Source organism: Canis lupus, chromosome 30, assembly GCF_048164855.1.
Source record: "Canis lupus baileyi chromosome 30, mCanLup2.hap1, whole genome shotgun sequence".
Taxonomy (NCBI): Eukaryota; Metazoa; Chordata; class Mammalia; order Carnivora; family Canidae; genus Canis; species Canis lupus.
The window spans coordinates 9736765-9751475 of NC_132867.1; positions in this window are offsets into that span (position 1 = coordinate 9736765).

Sequence of the window (14711 nt, forward strand, 5' to 3'; positions counted from 1 at the left end):
TATCAGCCTGGCATAGGCTAGGTTTTAGAGACACGGCAATAAGGTAGTTTCAGTCTTTGCCTTTATGGAGTTTATAATATAGAAGAAAAATGTAGGTATTAAATAAGTGTGTGAAATAGATGTTATAAAAGAGATGTGCAGGACTCAGCCAGTGTCAAGAGCCAAAGAGATGACAACTTACTTAAGACTTCAAGGATGGGTGCATATTAAACTTGGTGAGAGTAGGGAATGAGGAAGCCTGGGTGGCTCAGCGGTTTAGTGCCGCCTTCAGCTCAGGTTGTGATCCTGGGGTCCGGGATCGAGTCTTGCGTCAGGCTCCCTGCATGGAGCCTGCTTCTCCCTCTCCCTCTGCCTGTATCTCTGCCTCTCTCTCTCTCTGTCTCTCATGAATAAATAAATAAAATCTTAAAAAAAAAAAAAAAAAGAAAGTAGGGAATGGTTTATCCAGGCTTGAGGAAGTACATCTCTTTGGGGGCCCGTAGGCCAGAGAGCTTAATAACTTGCTAGAGCCAAAGGAAACAAAATGCGAATGTAATCTAAAGGAAGCATATAAGGGATGAGGTTGGAGATAATAAGTGGGGACCATCCACACTGTGGGAAGCCCTGTAAATCATTTTAAAAGTTTGGACTTTATCTAAAACCGTTAGAAAGCTGTTGAAGTGTCTTAAGCAAGAATTAATTCATTAATTCTTTAAAATTTTTTTAAATTAAATTTTTTTTAATTCTTTAAATTTTAAAAAAAAATCATTAAAATTCTATTTTTAAATTTTTAAATTTTTTAAATTTATTTTTTATTGGTGTTCAATTTACCAACATACAGAATAACCCCCAGTGCCCGTCACCCATTCACTCCCACCCCCCGCCCTCCTCCCCTTCCACCACCCCTAGTTCGTTTCCCAGAGTTTCCAGAGTCTTTACGTTCTGTCTCCCTTTCTGATATTTCCCACACATTTCTTCTCCCTTCCTTTATATTCCCTTTCACTATTATTTATATTCCCCAAATGAATGAGAACATATAATGTTTGTCCTTCTCCGATTGACTTACTTCACTCAGCATAATACCCTCCAGTTCCATCCACGTGGAAGCAAATGGTGGGTATTTGTCGTTTCTAATGGCTGAGGAATATTCCATTGTATACATAGACCACATCTTCTTTATCCATTCATCTTTCGACGGACACCGAGGCTCCTTCCACAGTTTGGCTATTGTGGCCATTGCTGCTATAAACATCGGGGTGCAGGTGTCCCGGCGTTTCATCTTTAAAATTTTTAAAAAATCATTCTTTAAAAGTTTTTTTTAATTATAACTGAGATTAAAGAATAGTTTAGAGAAGGAATCAAATGAATGGAGAACACTTAAAGATCACTGCAACAAGTCCAGGTGGGACCGTGATGGTGAGAATCAGAGCAGTGAAGCTAAAGAAAAATAGATAAATCTGAGAGCAGTTTGCAGGTAGACTCAAGATTTATAAGGGCAGTAAAGAAAAAGAAACCATCAAGGATGACTACAGGACTGCATGAGTCCCAGTCTTCTCTCTTGAGTAACTGGGTATGTGGTGATAACATTTCTGAAAAAAAGAAAAGGAAAGGAAAAGAAAGAAGAGAAAAGAAAAGAAAACCAGAGAGAAAAAAAAAAGAAGAAAAAGAAAACAGAAGGAGGGGGGGAAATTCTAGAGGAACTTTGACATTTAAGGTCAGAGAAGAATGAAAGTGTGACAAAGGAGATCAAAAAGGTACAGCTGAATCAGTACACAAAAAAATCTGGGAAAAAATTATTAAATAAGCCAAGGAAAGAATTTCTAAAGTGAGGATTAATAATTTCAAATGCTGCTGAAAAATCAAGCTAGACAAAAACTGGAATAATTCTTTCAGATTTACTGACATGGAACTGACTGACAAGTGTGGTTAGACTGTTTTGGCAGCAGAGTACCAGTAGAAACCACTAGGATGACTGCAAAGGGAGGTATGAAATTACAGAATATAAATTCATTTAAGGAATTTGAAAGAGAAAGGGAAGATATGAAACATGCATATGGGAAGGTGCCAGATATGAGAGTGTATGTTAGTCAACATCTTTTTGAAAACAAGTAATAAAAACTCATCTTAAATAATTTAAATAAAACGAGAGGAAATATAAGCATAAAAAAGAAATCTCAATGAACCCAAGGGCAGGCAGGGAACACAATTTGCCAGAATCCAATCCACTAACTTACTAATTTCTAAATTTATTTGTTTGACTATTTAGTTTTAGTTGACCAGATTTTATTACGATTACATAAAGTATTTGTGGGAATATTTATTTATGTCTCTGCCCCAAATCTTTATTGCTAGAAGACCAGGGTAAAGAAGTTTGAAGTGCATAAGATAGTATAATCACAAGAATGAATATATTTTTGGTGCACATATTCTTATGAATATTTTTATAAATATAACAAAAAATTATTAATGATTCTTGACAGTGATATAATTTAAGAATATTTATATTCAAATTACACTCTTGTTAGTAGAGCCTTCTTACACCCTTCATTGTGTGATTTCATGTTAATGGGCAGACATTAGGAGAATCAGTGGCACCCGTGTGGAAGAAGAAAGAGGATAGGGTTGGGAGCAGGGGTAGCCAACAGATGAGACATTTAAGAAACAGGACTACTGAGAAATATCTTCTGATATAGGAGTTAAGGGCAGAAAGCAAGGAAGGCTGATGGAGTTCTAATCTCAATTTAAAAAAAAAAAAACATTTCTGGGGGATCCCTGGGTAGCTCAGCGGTTTAGCACCTGCCTTTGGCCCAGGGCGTTATCCTGGAGTCCTAAGATCGAGTCCCATGTCGAGCTCCCTGCATGGAGCCTGCTTCTCCCTCTGCCTTGTGTCTCTGCCTGTGTCTCTGCCTCTCTCTCTCTCTCTCATGAATAAATAAAGTCTTTAAAAAATAAAAATAAAATAAAAAATAAAAAAATAAAAAAAACATTTCTGATCTAGGATGAGATATCGCTTATTCTAGTAAGATAGATCGTTAATTTTCTCTATAACTGGTAAGATCCAAAAAAAAAAAAAAAAAAGAGAGAAATGTACCTATTTATCTTCTGCCTTTCATAGCCAAACTTCTCAAATAAATATATGGCTTTAATAGCTAGTTTTACTGAACACTCACTAATGACAAGGTTTTTACTTTGTCTTGACAACTTATGATGTAATTACAATTATATTATACTCATTTCACTGGGACAGAAGGATTAAACAACTTGGCCAAAGTTGCAGCATTTTTAAAGGAGAAAATCGGTATTTAAACCTGAACAACCTTAATCCAACCTTGTCTCCATAGCATCAATTCTCTATCTGACCTCTCTACTAGTACTATGTTCTTACAGGTCACAAATAATAATCTATTCATCAACTCTTAATGTCCCCTTCTTGACTTCACTAAAGTTTTTAATGAAGTCTGTTTTGAATCTTTTTTGTTCCTTGATTATCTGTAAATATCCTGTTTTTTACTTTTTTTTTTTTTTTTAAACATCTCTGTCCCTGTTCTCTCTCTTTTTGGCTCTTCTGCATCTGTCCTCTAAGGATGTATTTGTCTCAAGTCTTCAACTGTGAGTACAAATATATATATAGTGCTTTAGCTTCCTTTAGGAATAAGGCCCTTAAAGGAAATTTTCTGAACAAAGACCTCAGTACCCTAGTAGAACCACATACTGGCACAGCCACCTGTAGACCTTGTGCTTTGATCCTTGCTAACTGGTCAAAGCTATGTCCATAATCTAATGAGATAGGTCCCAGTTCCATGCTCCTGCATTGCTTTACTCTGCCATTTCCAAGGATATTTCCTAGCTCCAGAATACCTTGTGCTTTAACTTAATATTACACTTAATATTGCAGGGTAGTTTCCATCTATGACTTTATTACCACAGCCTAGTTGGCCTGTGGATAATTCCATAACACTCTTTGTACGGTCCAGGAGACGATAGAGCTGAGAGTGTGTTCAGAAGTCAAACCACCTTATCATTGTTTTTGTAAGTTCTACGTATTCTGGTTATAGTCATTTTTCAGATAAATGCTTTGTAAATATTTTCTTTCAGTCAGTGTCCCATTATTTTAGTCTTTTAAGAGTATCTTTCAAAGATCAGAAAAGTTTAATTTTATTAGGTTAAATTTACCAATATATTTACTTATGGACCATGCTTTTCCTTTGAGTCAAAGAAATCTTTGTCTAACCCAAGGTCAGCGTTTGCCCTATGTTTTCTTCTACACTTTTAATAGTTTTAGGTGTAACATTTAGTTTTATGATTCTCCTTAATGAAATTTGTGTTTATTTAGTGATATGAATCACATGGAATACATATAAAAATCCAGGTATTTTGTATCAAAGATTATATCCCTTCTGCACCAAAGAGCCTTAAAATCTTTGTCATAAACCAAATGATCACTTGGTGTGGGTCTATTAGTAGATTTTCAATTCTGTCCCAACAGTCCATTTATGTCTTTGCTCCAAGGCACAATGTCATTATATTACAGCATTATAATAAGTATTGTAAATCAGGTAGTATGTATTATTTTCAATGTTTGTTTTGGTTAGTCCAAATCTTGTGAATTTCCTTACGAATTTTTTAAGAATCAATTTAGAAATTTCTAAAAACACTTTACCAGGATTTTCACTGGGATCTCATTGATTCTATAGATTAGCATGGGGAGAATGATCATCTTAACAATATTGATTCTTCTTTTTTTTAATATTGATTCTTCTTATCATTGAACGTGTTGTGTCTCTATATTTAAGTGTCTGGAAACATTATTTTGTAGCTTTCAGTGTACAGAACGTGAACACAGGCCAGGGGCTCAGGGAAGGGGGGAGTAGGTCCCTGTTAAAGGGAGTGGTACAGAGTCCTCCTCAGAGGTAGTATGGTGTAGACAGGACAGGAACAGAGCCCATCTTCTATCAGAACTCTATTTTGGCACAGTAACAGCTGTGATCGTGCTGACCTTTCTGGGCTGCTTGGAACCATTCTAGCACATGGCAGTGGGACAGGGTGTGGTGCCAAGATCGAGAGCCTGGTGAGGTTGGGGTGAGGAGGCTTGCTGTGGACTGGCTTGGATTGATTTGAGCTTTTACAGGCCCTGGGTGGAAGCACTCGGACTGAAGCGGCAGCTGTTTCTCTGCATCATGGCCCTTGGGGAGTGGGGCCTAAGTGCTTCATCTGTAGAACGCGGGGTCTCGGGGAGGGTGGACCGTGGTTGAAACCAGCCCCAAGATGCTAACACACCTCTGAGGTGATACTGTCCCTTGGGTCTGGGTACAATCATTGGAATTGCCTGGAGCAAGTTTAAATACTTGTCACGAAAGCTTCTGAGCTTCATCACTTTGTATCCAGCTGCATCCAGGCCTGAGGCAGTGGCCACTTGACACCAGGAGCCACTTAGTGCCCCTTTGGATCTTGAGCAGAGAAGCAAGGCTTGGGGGAGGAGGGGGTTGGGAGCTGATACTGAGTGCCTGCAGCATCTACTCTGTCTTCACTATTCAGAACTTGTAACTAAAATATTTAAAGAAACTGATTTTAAATGCAAATTAAAGGGCAAATGTTCTCAAAAGGAAAAAAAATATTAAATTCAGATTTATTCTGAAGTATTTCATATTTTATTTTTAAAGATTTTATTTATTTATTTGACAATGAGAGCACAAATAGGGGAAAGGAGCAGGAGAGGGAGAGGGAGGAGCAGACTCCCCACTGAGCAGGGAGCTGACACAAGATTCCATCTGAGGACCCCAAGATCATGACCTGAGCCAAAGACAGACACTTAACTGACTGAGCCATCCAGGCACCCCTAAAGTACTTCATATTTTTAAAAATGTTCTTGCAGCTGCAATCTTTTAAAAATTTCAATTACCTCTCATTAATTGCTAATGTACAGAAACAATTGATTTTTGTATTTTGATCTCATATTCTGTAACTTCATTAAACTCACTAGTTCTAATAGGTTTTTTCCAGGTTTCCTTATAGATAATCACATAATTTGCAAATAAGTACTTTCTTTCCAATTTAGATGACATATTTATGTCCCAAAATGCACTGTCCAGAACTTTCAGTACAATACTGAATGGAAGTGAAAGAATGGACATCCTTGTGTTGTCCCTGATTTTAGAAAGAAATCATTTAGTCTTTTACCATTATGTTAGCAGAAGAACTTTTGTAAATGACCTTCATCAGGTTGAGGAAGGTCCCTTCTTTTCATATTGATTGATGAGAATTATGATCAGAAATGGATGTTGGATTTTGTCAAATTCTTTTCCTGTGCTTATGGAAATTATCAAATGATTTTTCATATGGTGAATTATATTGGTTAATTTATAAGTGTTAAACCAACCTTGCATTCCTTAGATAACCTTACATGTTCATGATATGCTATCCCTTTTAAATATGATTAAAATTTATTTAATAATTTTCTAAAGAACTATTTTTTGCATATAGGTTTATAAAGGATATTGGTGTGTAGTCTTCTTCTTTTTTTTGTAATATCTCTGTCTGATTTTGTTATAATGGTAACGATGGCTTTATAGAATGAGCTGGGAAGTATTCCCCACTCTTCAATTTTCTGGAAGAGTTTGTGCTGCATTGTTATTCTTTCTTCCTTAAAAGTTTGCTAAAAATTAATCAATGACATCACCTGGGCTTTCTTCACAGGAAATTTATTAGTACAAATTTGATGTCATATATATACATATACATATTTGTGTGTGTGCATGTATATACATATATATTTATAATTTTTTTTTCTTGAATAAGCTTTAGTAGTTTGTGTTTTTCAAGGACTTTTTCTATTTTGTTTCAATTATTGAATTTATAGGCATAAAGTTTCTCATAACAACCCTTTAATGCCTTTTTAATATTTGTAGAATCCATAGTGATGTTCTTGCCTCCATTCTTGATATTGGAATATTGGTAACTTGTGTTTATCCTCCCTCCTTTCCTTTTTCCCCTCCTTCCCTTTAATCAATCTGGCTATCGGATTACCAATTTTATCAATCTTTTCAACAAATTCGGTTTTGATTTCTTTGGTTTATTGATTTTTTTTTCCATTTCATTGGTTTCTGTCTTCATCTTTTAATTTCTTCTACTCATTTTGGTTTAGTTAGCCTTTCTTTTTCTAATGTCTTAGTGTAGAAGCTGAGATCTCTGATTTGAGACCTTTCTTCTCCAACAGGTGCTTAATGCTATACATTTCCTCCTAAGTACCACTTTAGTGGCATCCCAGAAACTCTGTTATATCGTGTTTTCATTGCAATTTATTATAAAAAATTTTCCAATCCTATTACTTTGTATTTAATTCACGTGTTATTCAGAAGTGTGTTATTTATTACCAATTATTCGTGTATTTTCCAGGTATGTTATTCTTGTTGTTTTCTCATTTAATTATAGTCACAGAATACACTCTTTATAATTTTAATCCTTTAAAGTTATTGAGACTTGTCTTATCCATAATAATCTATCTTGGTAAATTTTCCATGTGCACTGGAAGAGTATGAATTCTACTTAAATTGGAGGGCGTGTTATAGCAGTGCCCATTAGGTTAGTGCGTTGAAAATGTTATACAAATATTCTATACTGTTACTGATCTTGTCTATTTATTCTATTGTATCCTGAGAGAAAGGTATTGAAATCTCTACTGATAATACTGTATTTGTCTATTTCTTCTTTTGCTTCTATTAGTTTTTGCTTTATGTATTTCAAAAATCTGTTATTAGATGCAGAAAGATTTATAATTACTGTGTCTTTTTGATAAATAAATCCCTTTATCATTATGAAATTATCTTCTTTATTCCTGATAATATTATTTGCCTTGAAATACTTGGTCTGATATTAGTTTGGATGCTCCAACTTCATTTTGAACAGTAATAGCATAGCATCTCTTTTGTATATTCATATTTAAAGTGAATTTATTATAGGCAAAATTGAGTTGGGTCTTCTAATCTGACAATCTCTTTTTCATTGGAATGTCTGCACCTATTAAAGTTAATATGATCATTGCTATATTAGATATAAGTTTATCATCTCCTATTTGTTTTCTTTTTGTCCTTTCTGTTCTTTGTTCCATTTTCCTGCCTTTTCTACCTTCTTTTGGACTCAGTATTTTTTGGTGATTCTGTTTCATCTTCTTTGTTGGATCATTAGTTATAATTCTTTGGTTTTTTTATTGATTGTAGTAAGGTTCATAGTATATATCTTTAGCTTACCACATTCCACTTAAAGTGATTTTTTTATATCACTATATGTACATGGAAGATGACAACAGTTTACTTTCATTTCTACTTTCTAGTCTTTACTATTTTTTCATTTATTTCACTTACACATGTTATAAAACACACAGTAATTTTGTTTAAATGGTGAACTGTCTTCTGAAGAATTGTAAATTATAAGCAAAAACTCTTTTTTTTTTTTTTTTTTTTTTTTTTTTACTCATCTAGTTACCTTTCCCAGTGTTCCTCATTCCTTTAGATGTTTATTTTCATCTGGCATCATTTTTCATCTGTTTGATAAATTTCTTTTCAGTTTATTGTAGCATAAGTCCCCTCAAAATTATTTTTTCAGCTTTTATATGTCTGAGCTATTATTTTTTGCATTTATTTTTGAAAAATATATTCACTGGGTAATAAATTCTAGGTTGTCCTTTCTTTCACATTTTTTAAGATGTCCCTCATTGTTTGAATTTTTCCAATGAGAAATTTGCTGTCTTCCTTATTTTTGTTTGTATACATATCCTTTTTGGCTGCTTTTAAGATTTTTCCTTTGCAACTGGTTTTAAGCAATTTCGTTATGAAGTGTGTTGATGTGATTTTCTTCACTTTTTTTGTGCTTAAAGCTCATTTAGCTTCTTGGAATGTGGGTGTTTAATTTTTATGAAATTTGAAAAAAATGGCCATTGTTTCTTTAAATTTTTTGTTTGCTTCTTCTCTTTTCACTACTTCAGGGATCCAATTACATATTTAAAAGGTTGCTTGAAGTTGTTCCAGAACTCACTTGATGTGCCTGCATTCTTTTAAAAAATTGTATTTTCTCATTGATTAATTTTTGAGAGAGCAAGAACGTGCTTGTGTAGTGGTGGTAGGGGGTGCAGAGAGAGAGAGAGAGAGAGAGAGAGAATCTTAAGCAGGTTCCACACTCAGCACAGAGTCCAGTGTGGGGCTTGATCCCATGAACCTGAGATCATGACCTGATCTAAAATCAAGAGTTGGATGCTCAACTGACTGAGGCACCCAGGCACCCCATATTTTCTGTTTTAAATTTTGCATAGTTTCTATTTCTTTCTTCAGTACCCTAAATTCTCACTTCAGATGTTGTAGCTTTCACTTCTACCAGTTTGATGTGGGTCTTTTTCATATCTTCAGTATTTCTATTTAACTTTTGGATACATGTATTCAAGGCAAAATAACCCATGTTTATTTCTTGGGTCTGCTAATTCTAACATTGATGTCAGTTTTACATCAGTTTTGATTGATTGATTATTCTCTTCAGTATGTATCAGATCTGCCTGCTTCATTGCATGTCTCCAAAGCTTTGGTTGGGTGCCAGACCTTGTGGATTTTACTTTCTGAGTTTTCTTATTCATGTAAATATTCTTAAGCTTTGTTCTTGTATGCAGTTAAAGGATCTTGGGATTAGATCCTTTATAGTCTTGCTTTTTTTTTTTAATAGTCTTGCTTTTATGACTTGTTAGGTAGCCCCAGAAAAGTACTCAGCACAGGGCTAATTATCCCCCATTACTAAGCCAAGGCTTTTCTGAGTACTCTACCCAATGCTACATGAATTATGAGTTTTTCTGGCATGGATATATGGAACAGGTAGTTTTCCTGGCCTGTGTGAATGTTGTGCACTGTTTGCTTTAATTCTTTTGGATGGTTTTCACTGCCTCTGGCAATCTTCTCAAAAGCAAATGCTATCAGTAATCTGGGGAATATTCATCAGAGACCTTCTACATGACTCTGGGTTATTTGTCTATACAGGTCTCTCTTTTGTGGTGTTGTCCTGTGAACTCTAGGCTGCTTTTCTCTCTGGATCTCCACTTCTCCAGGCCAGGTTCTGCCTATATTCTTCTTCTCTGAACCATAGCTTAGAAATTCTCTCATGGAAGTAGCTGGGACATTTGTAGGGATTACCTCAGATATTTTCTCTCTCCTGGGATCACTGTCTTTGGTTGCCCGATGCCCAGCATCGTGATTTGATATTGTTGTTGTTTCCTGCAGGAGGGTAAATCAAGTCCTTGTTACTCTGTCTGATTTGAAACTGAAGTCCCAGCTGATCTTAATAATGGAAGTGGGACATTGGAAGATTAAGAAATCTATATATAGTTCTACTGCAGAAAATCCAGCTTATGGTAAAATATTGAATCAAAGTTTCTTTCTACATACACATACATATGTATATCTTTTTTATTTAAACTACATTATCCTACTCTGGGGAAGTATCAAGTTTAATGAGCATGAAATTCAATTCTAAATACTGTTTGCTTAAAAAAATAAGAAAAAAACAAACAAACAAACAAACAAAAAACCTGATACTGCCAGAGTGTCTGTCATTTAATAGGTAGTGATAACTTCATAGAAATGTATACCTCAAATCCCTCCTCTACAATCCTTTTATATTAGAACTATTCTTAGATCTTAAAGAATTTTCTGACCTCATCCCACTAAGGAAAAATTTCAACCTTTACCTGTCAAATACTTTTTTTAGTATCAAAAGTATAGTATAGCTAGTAGAGTACTGAGTCAGGTGAAATGATAAACTCTCTCATGAAATAATTTAATAAGTTTGGCCTAGGAAATGTTACCTTCCTACACAAGAGTTAATTTAGGAGGTGTTCGTGAATGCAGGTAATGCAGAGATATCTCCAAGATTAATTATCTCCGAAGAAGTTCCCCAAAGAAGTTTTAATATAGGTAAATTCATACTTAGATTATTAATTTCATCTAAAGACAGAATGTTTGTCTAAAAACATCCTTAGTATTAAAACCAATATCAAATAAATAACCTTGGTTTCACTGTAATATCTTTGAACACTAGGAGTCTTTTCAAGTTTAAAAGGCATTGTTACAGGATCACCAGGGTGGTACAGTTAGTCTCGATTTAGGCTCCAGTGGTGATCTCTGGGTCCTGAGATCAAGCCCCGCCCCAGGGTCCGTGCTCAGTAGGAGTCTGGGACTCTCTCTTCTTCTGTCCCTTTCTCCACAATCTGCTCTCTTTCTAAAATAAAATTTTTAAGGCATTACCGCAACTGCTAATAAAAAAAAAAAAAGAGAAAATTTTGAAAATAGGATACATTTCCAGAAAAGCAGGAAACATTTGAATAAAAATTGATGGAAGCAAATAGTGGAAGAATTGAATTAGAAAGAAACTTCAAAGTGTTCAATAGCTTAAGTAACTCAGTGTTATGAAAATTTTGTATTTGAAAAAGGGATTTTATTAAAATTTTTTTGAGAATCAAATAGTCTAAGGAAAATAAATGACCTCAAAGTAAGAAAAAGAAATTCTTAAAATCTAGGTCATTTACCTGAGATTTCCTATATTTCTTGTAGTTTTGTGCTTTAAACTTTTTGACGCGTCACCTAGAGACAGTCACTTTTTTTTTTTTTCACTGAAGATCAAGTTATCAGCAAAGTACAAAATGGTAATTAAAAATTTCTAGTTCAGTACCAGGCACACATTGTTCTTTTAATGAATCAGATTATCTCAACTTTGTAAGGATTAATTAGGCACTTGTAGCAGTTCCTTTAAATTTCTCAGAGCACTATGCCACCAGATAACTAAGCAGCAGCCTTGTAAACTCAGTTAACAGAAGCTCAAAAAATCCATTACACTTAATTCACTAGAAGAGTCAGAAGTTTTTTATTATGACGTTCTTAATATTATCATGTTTTCATTTAATATTAAAGCTTGTGTAAGCACTAAATACCATTAGCAAAGAGGGTAAAATTAATATTGCAATATTTTTCTTTCAGAAAAAATTAAAATTATAGAAAAATACATATAACAATAGTTTTTGAAACCTGCATATTTTCTCTCTCCAAAACTAATAAATAGTAAGATTTTAGAAATATAGGTATTAGAAGTTTAAGAAGAATTATTTTGGAATAATTTCAGATTTATAGAAAAATTGCAAAGACAGTATAAAGTTTCTATATACCTTCACTGAACTTTCTCAATGCTAACATCTTTTACAAATGCATATATTAAAATTAAGATACTAACACTGGCACAATGCTATTAACTAAGCTGCAGATTTTATTAATATTTCACCTTTTTTAAATTCTAGGATCCATTCCAGAACATCACTTTACCTGTATGTGTATGTACATATGTATGCATGTATGTACTTTTATTTTCTATCAAACACAACTTTAAACTTTGTCAGAACTATACATATATTTTTTCTTTCCATTAATCTTTATTTTATTTATTTATTTATTGGAGATTCATTTATTTATTTGAGAGAGAGAGAGAATGAGTGTGCAGGGGGGAGGGGCAGAGAGAGAGAGAGAGAGAGTCTTAAGCAGACTCCACACTCAGCTTGGAGCCCCACACAGGACTGGGTCTCATGACCCTCAGATCACAATCTGAGCCAAAACCAAGAATCAGACACTTAACCAACCACACCATCCAGGTGCCCCTATTTTATTTATTTTTAAATTGAATTAAATTAAATACAATATTACATTAGTTTTAAGTGTAAAAGATAGTGATGTTATTTTTATTCATTATGAAATGATTACCATGGTAGGTCTAGTTACTATCTGTCACCACACAAGGTTCTTACACAGTATTGATTATATTCTCTCTGCTGTATATTATATCCCTGTGACTTATGTATTTTATAACTAAGTTATTTTATAACTGGAAGTTTGTACCTCTTAATCCTTCACTGATTTTGTGCATCCCTCCACCAACCTGCTCTCTGGCAACCACTAGTTTATTCTATCTATGAGTCTGTTTCAGTTTTGTTTTGCTAGTCCATTTGTTTTGTTTTTTTTATATTCCACATATAAGTAGAATCATACAGTTTTTGTCTTCCTCTGAGTTATTTGACTTAACACAACAGCCTCTTAGATCCATCTACATTGTCATAAATGGCAAGGTTCAATTCTTTTTTATGGCTAAATAACATCTATATGTAAGTGTTATCCATTTATCTATCAATAAGCACAGGTTACTTTCATATCTTGGCTATTATAAATAATGCTGCAGTGAACATAGAGGTATATATATTTTCTTTTTTTAATGATTTGTATTTATTTATTCATGACACAGAGAGAGAGACAGAGACAGAGAAACAGAGACACAGACAGAGGGCATGCAAAGAACCTAATGTGGGACTTGATCCCAGGACTTGGGGATCACACCCTGAGCCAAAGGTAGATACTCAACAGCTGAGCCACCCAGGCATCCCATATATATATATATATATATATATCTTTTAAAATTAGTCTTTTCATTTTTTTCTTTATCTAAATACCCAGAAGTGGAATGGCTGGGTTGCAATAATTTTTTAAGGAATCTCCATACTGTTGTGCATATTGGCTGCACCGATTACCGATTTAATTTCCACCCATAGTGCACCAGGGTTCCCTTTTCTCCATATGCTCACCAACACTTATTATTTCTTATCTTTTTGTTAATAGCCATTCTGATATGTCTGAGATAGTATCTCATTTTGGTTTTGATATACATTTCTCTGATGGTTACTGATGTTCAGCACTTTTTATATCTCCGTTGGCCATCTGTATGTCTTGTTCGGAAAAATGTCTCTTCAGGTCCTCTATTTTTTTCAATCAGGTTCTTTGTTGTTGTTGTCACCTAATTGTATGAATTCTCTTTTTGTTTTAGGTAACAACTCCTTATCAGATATATCATTTGCAGGTATCTTCTCCCATTCAATAGGGTGCTTTTTTGTTTTGTTGATGGTTTCCTTTACTGTGCAAGAGCCTTTCAGATTGATGTAGTCCCATTTGTTTGTCTTTTCTTTTTTCTTGCCTGAGAAGACATATCAAACAAACAAACAAAAATTGCCAAGAGGAATGTCAAAGAACTTATTGTGTATGTTTTATTCTAGGAGTCTCATAGTTTCAGGTTTTACATTAAAGTCATTCATTAATCCATTTTGAGTTTATTTTTGTATATGGTATAAGAAAATGGCCCAGTTTCAGTCTTTTGCATGTAGCTGTCCAATTTTCCCAACACCATTTGTCAGAAAGACTGTCTTTTTTTCAATAATCTTCAAACATCTTCACTGGGAGTAGATTCCATTTGAAGAAACCACTTTCTTTGCTTATCCATAACTCTCCATCCATTCAAGTTTTATCATAAGACTGCAGCCATTCAGTCACATCTTCAGGCTCCACTTGTAATTTTAGTTTTCTTGCTATTTCCACCACATCTCCAATTACTTTCTTCACTGAAGCCTTAAACCTCTCAAAGTCATCCATGAAGATTGGAATGAACTTCTAAAATTGATATTTTGACCTCTTCCACTGAGTCACAAATGTTCTTAATGGCATCTAGAATGGTGAATCCTTTCCAGAAAGTTTCCAATTGACTATTCCCAGATCCATTAGAAGAATCACTATCTCCGGCAGCTATAGCCTTGTAAAAATGCACTCTTGGGGCACATGGGTGGCTCAGTCAGTTAAGCTTCTGCCTTCAGCTCAGGTTGTGATCCCAGAGTCCTGAGATAG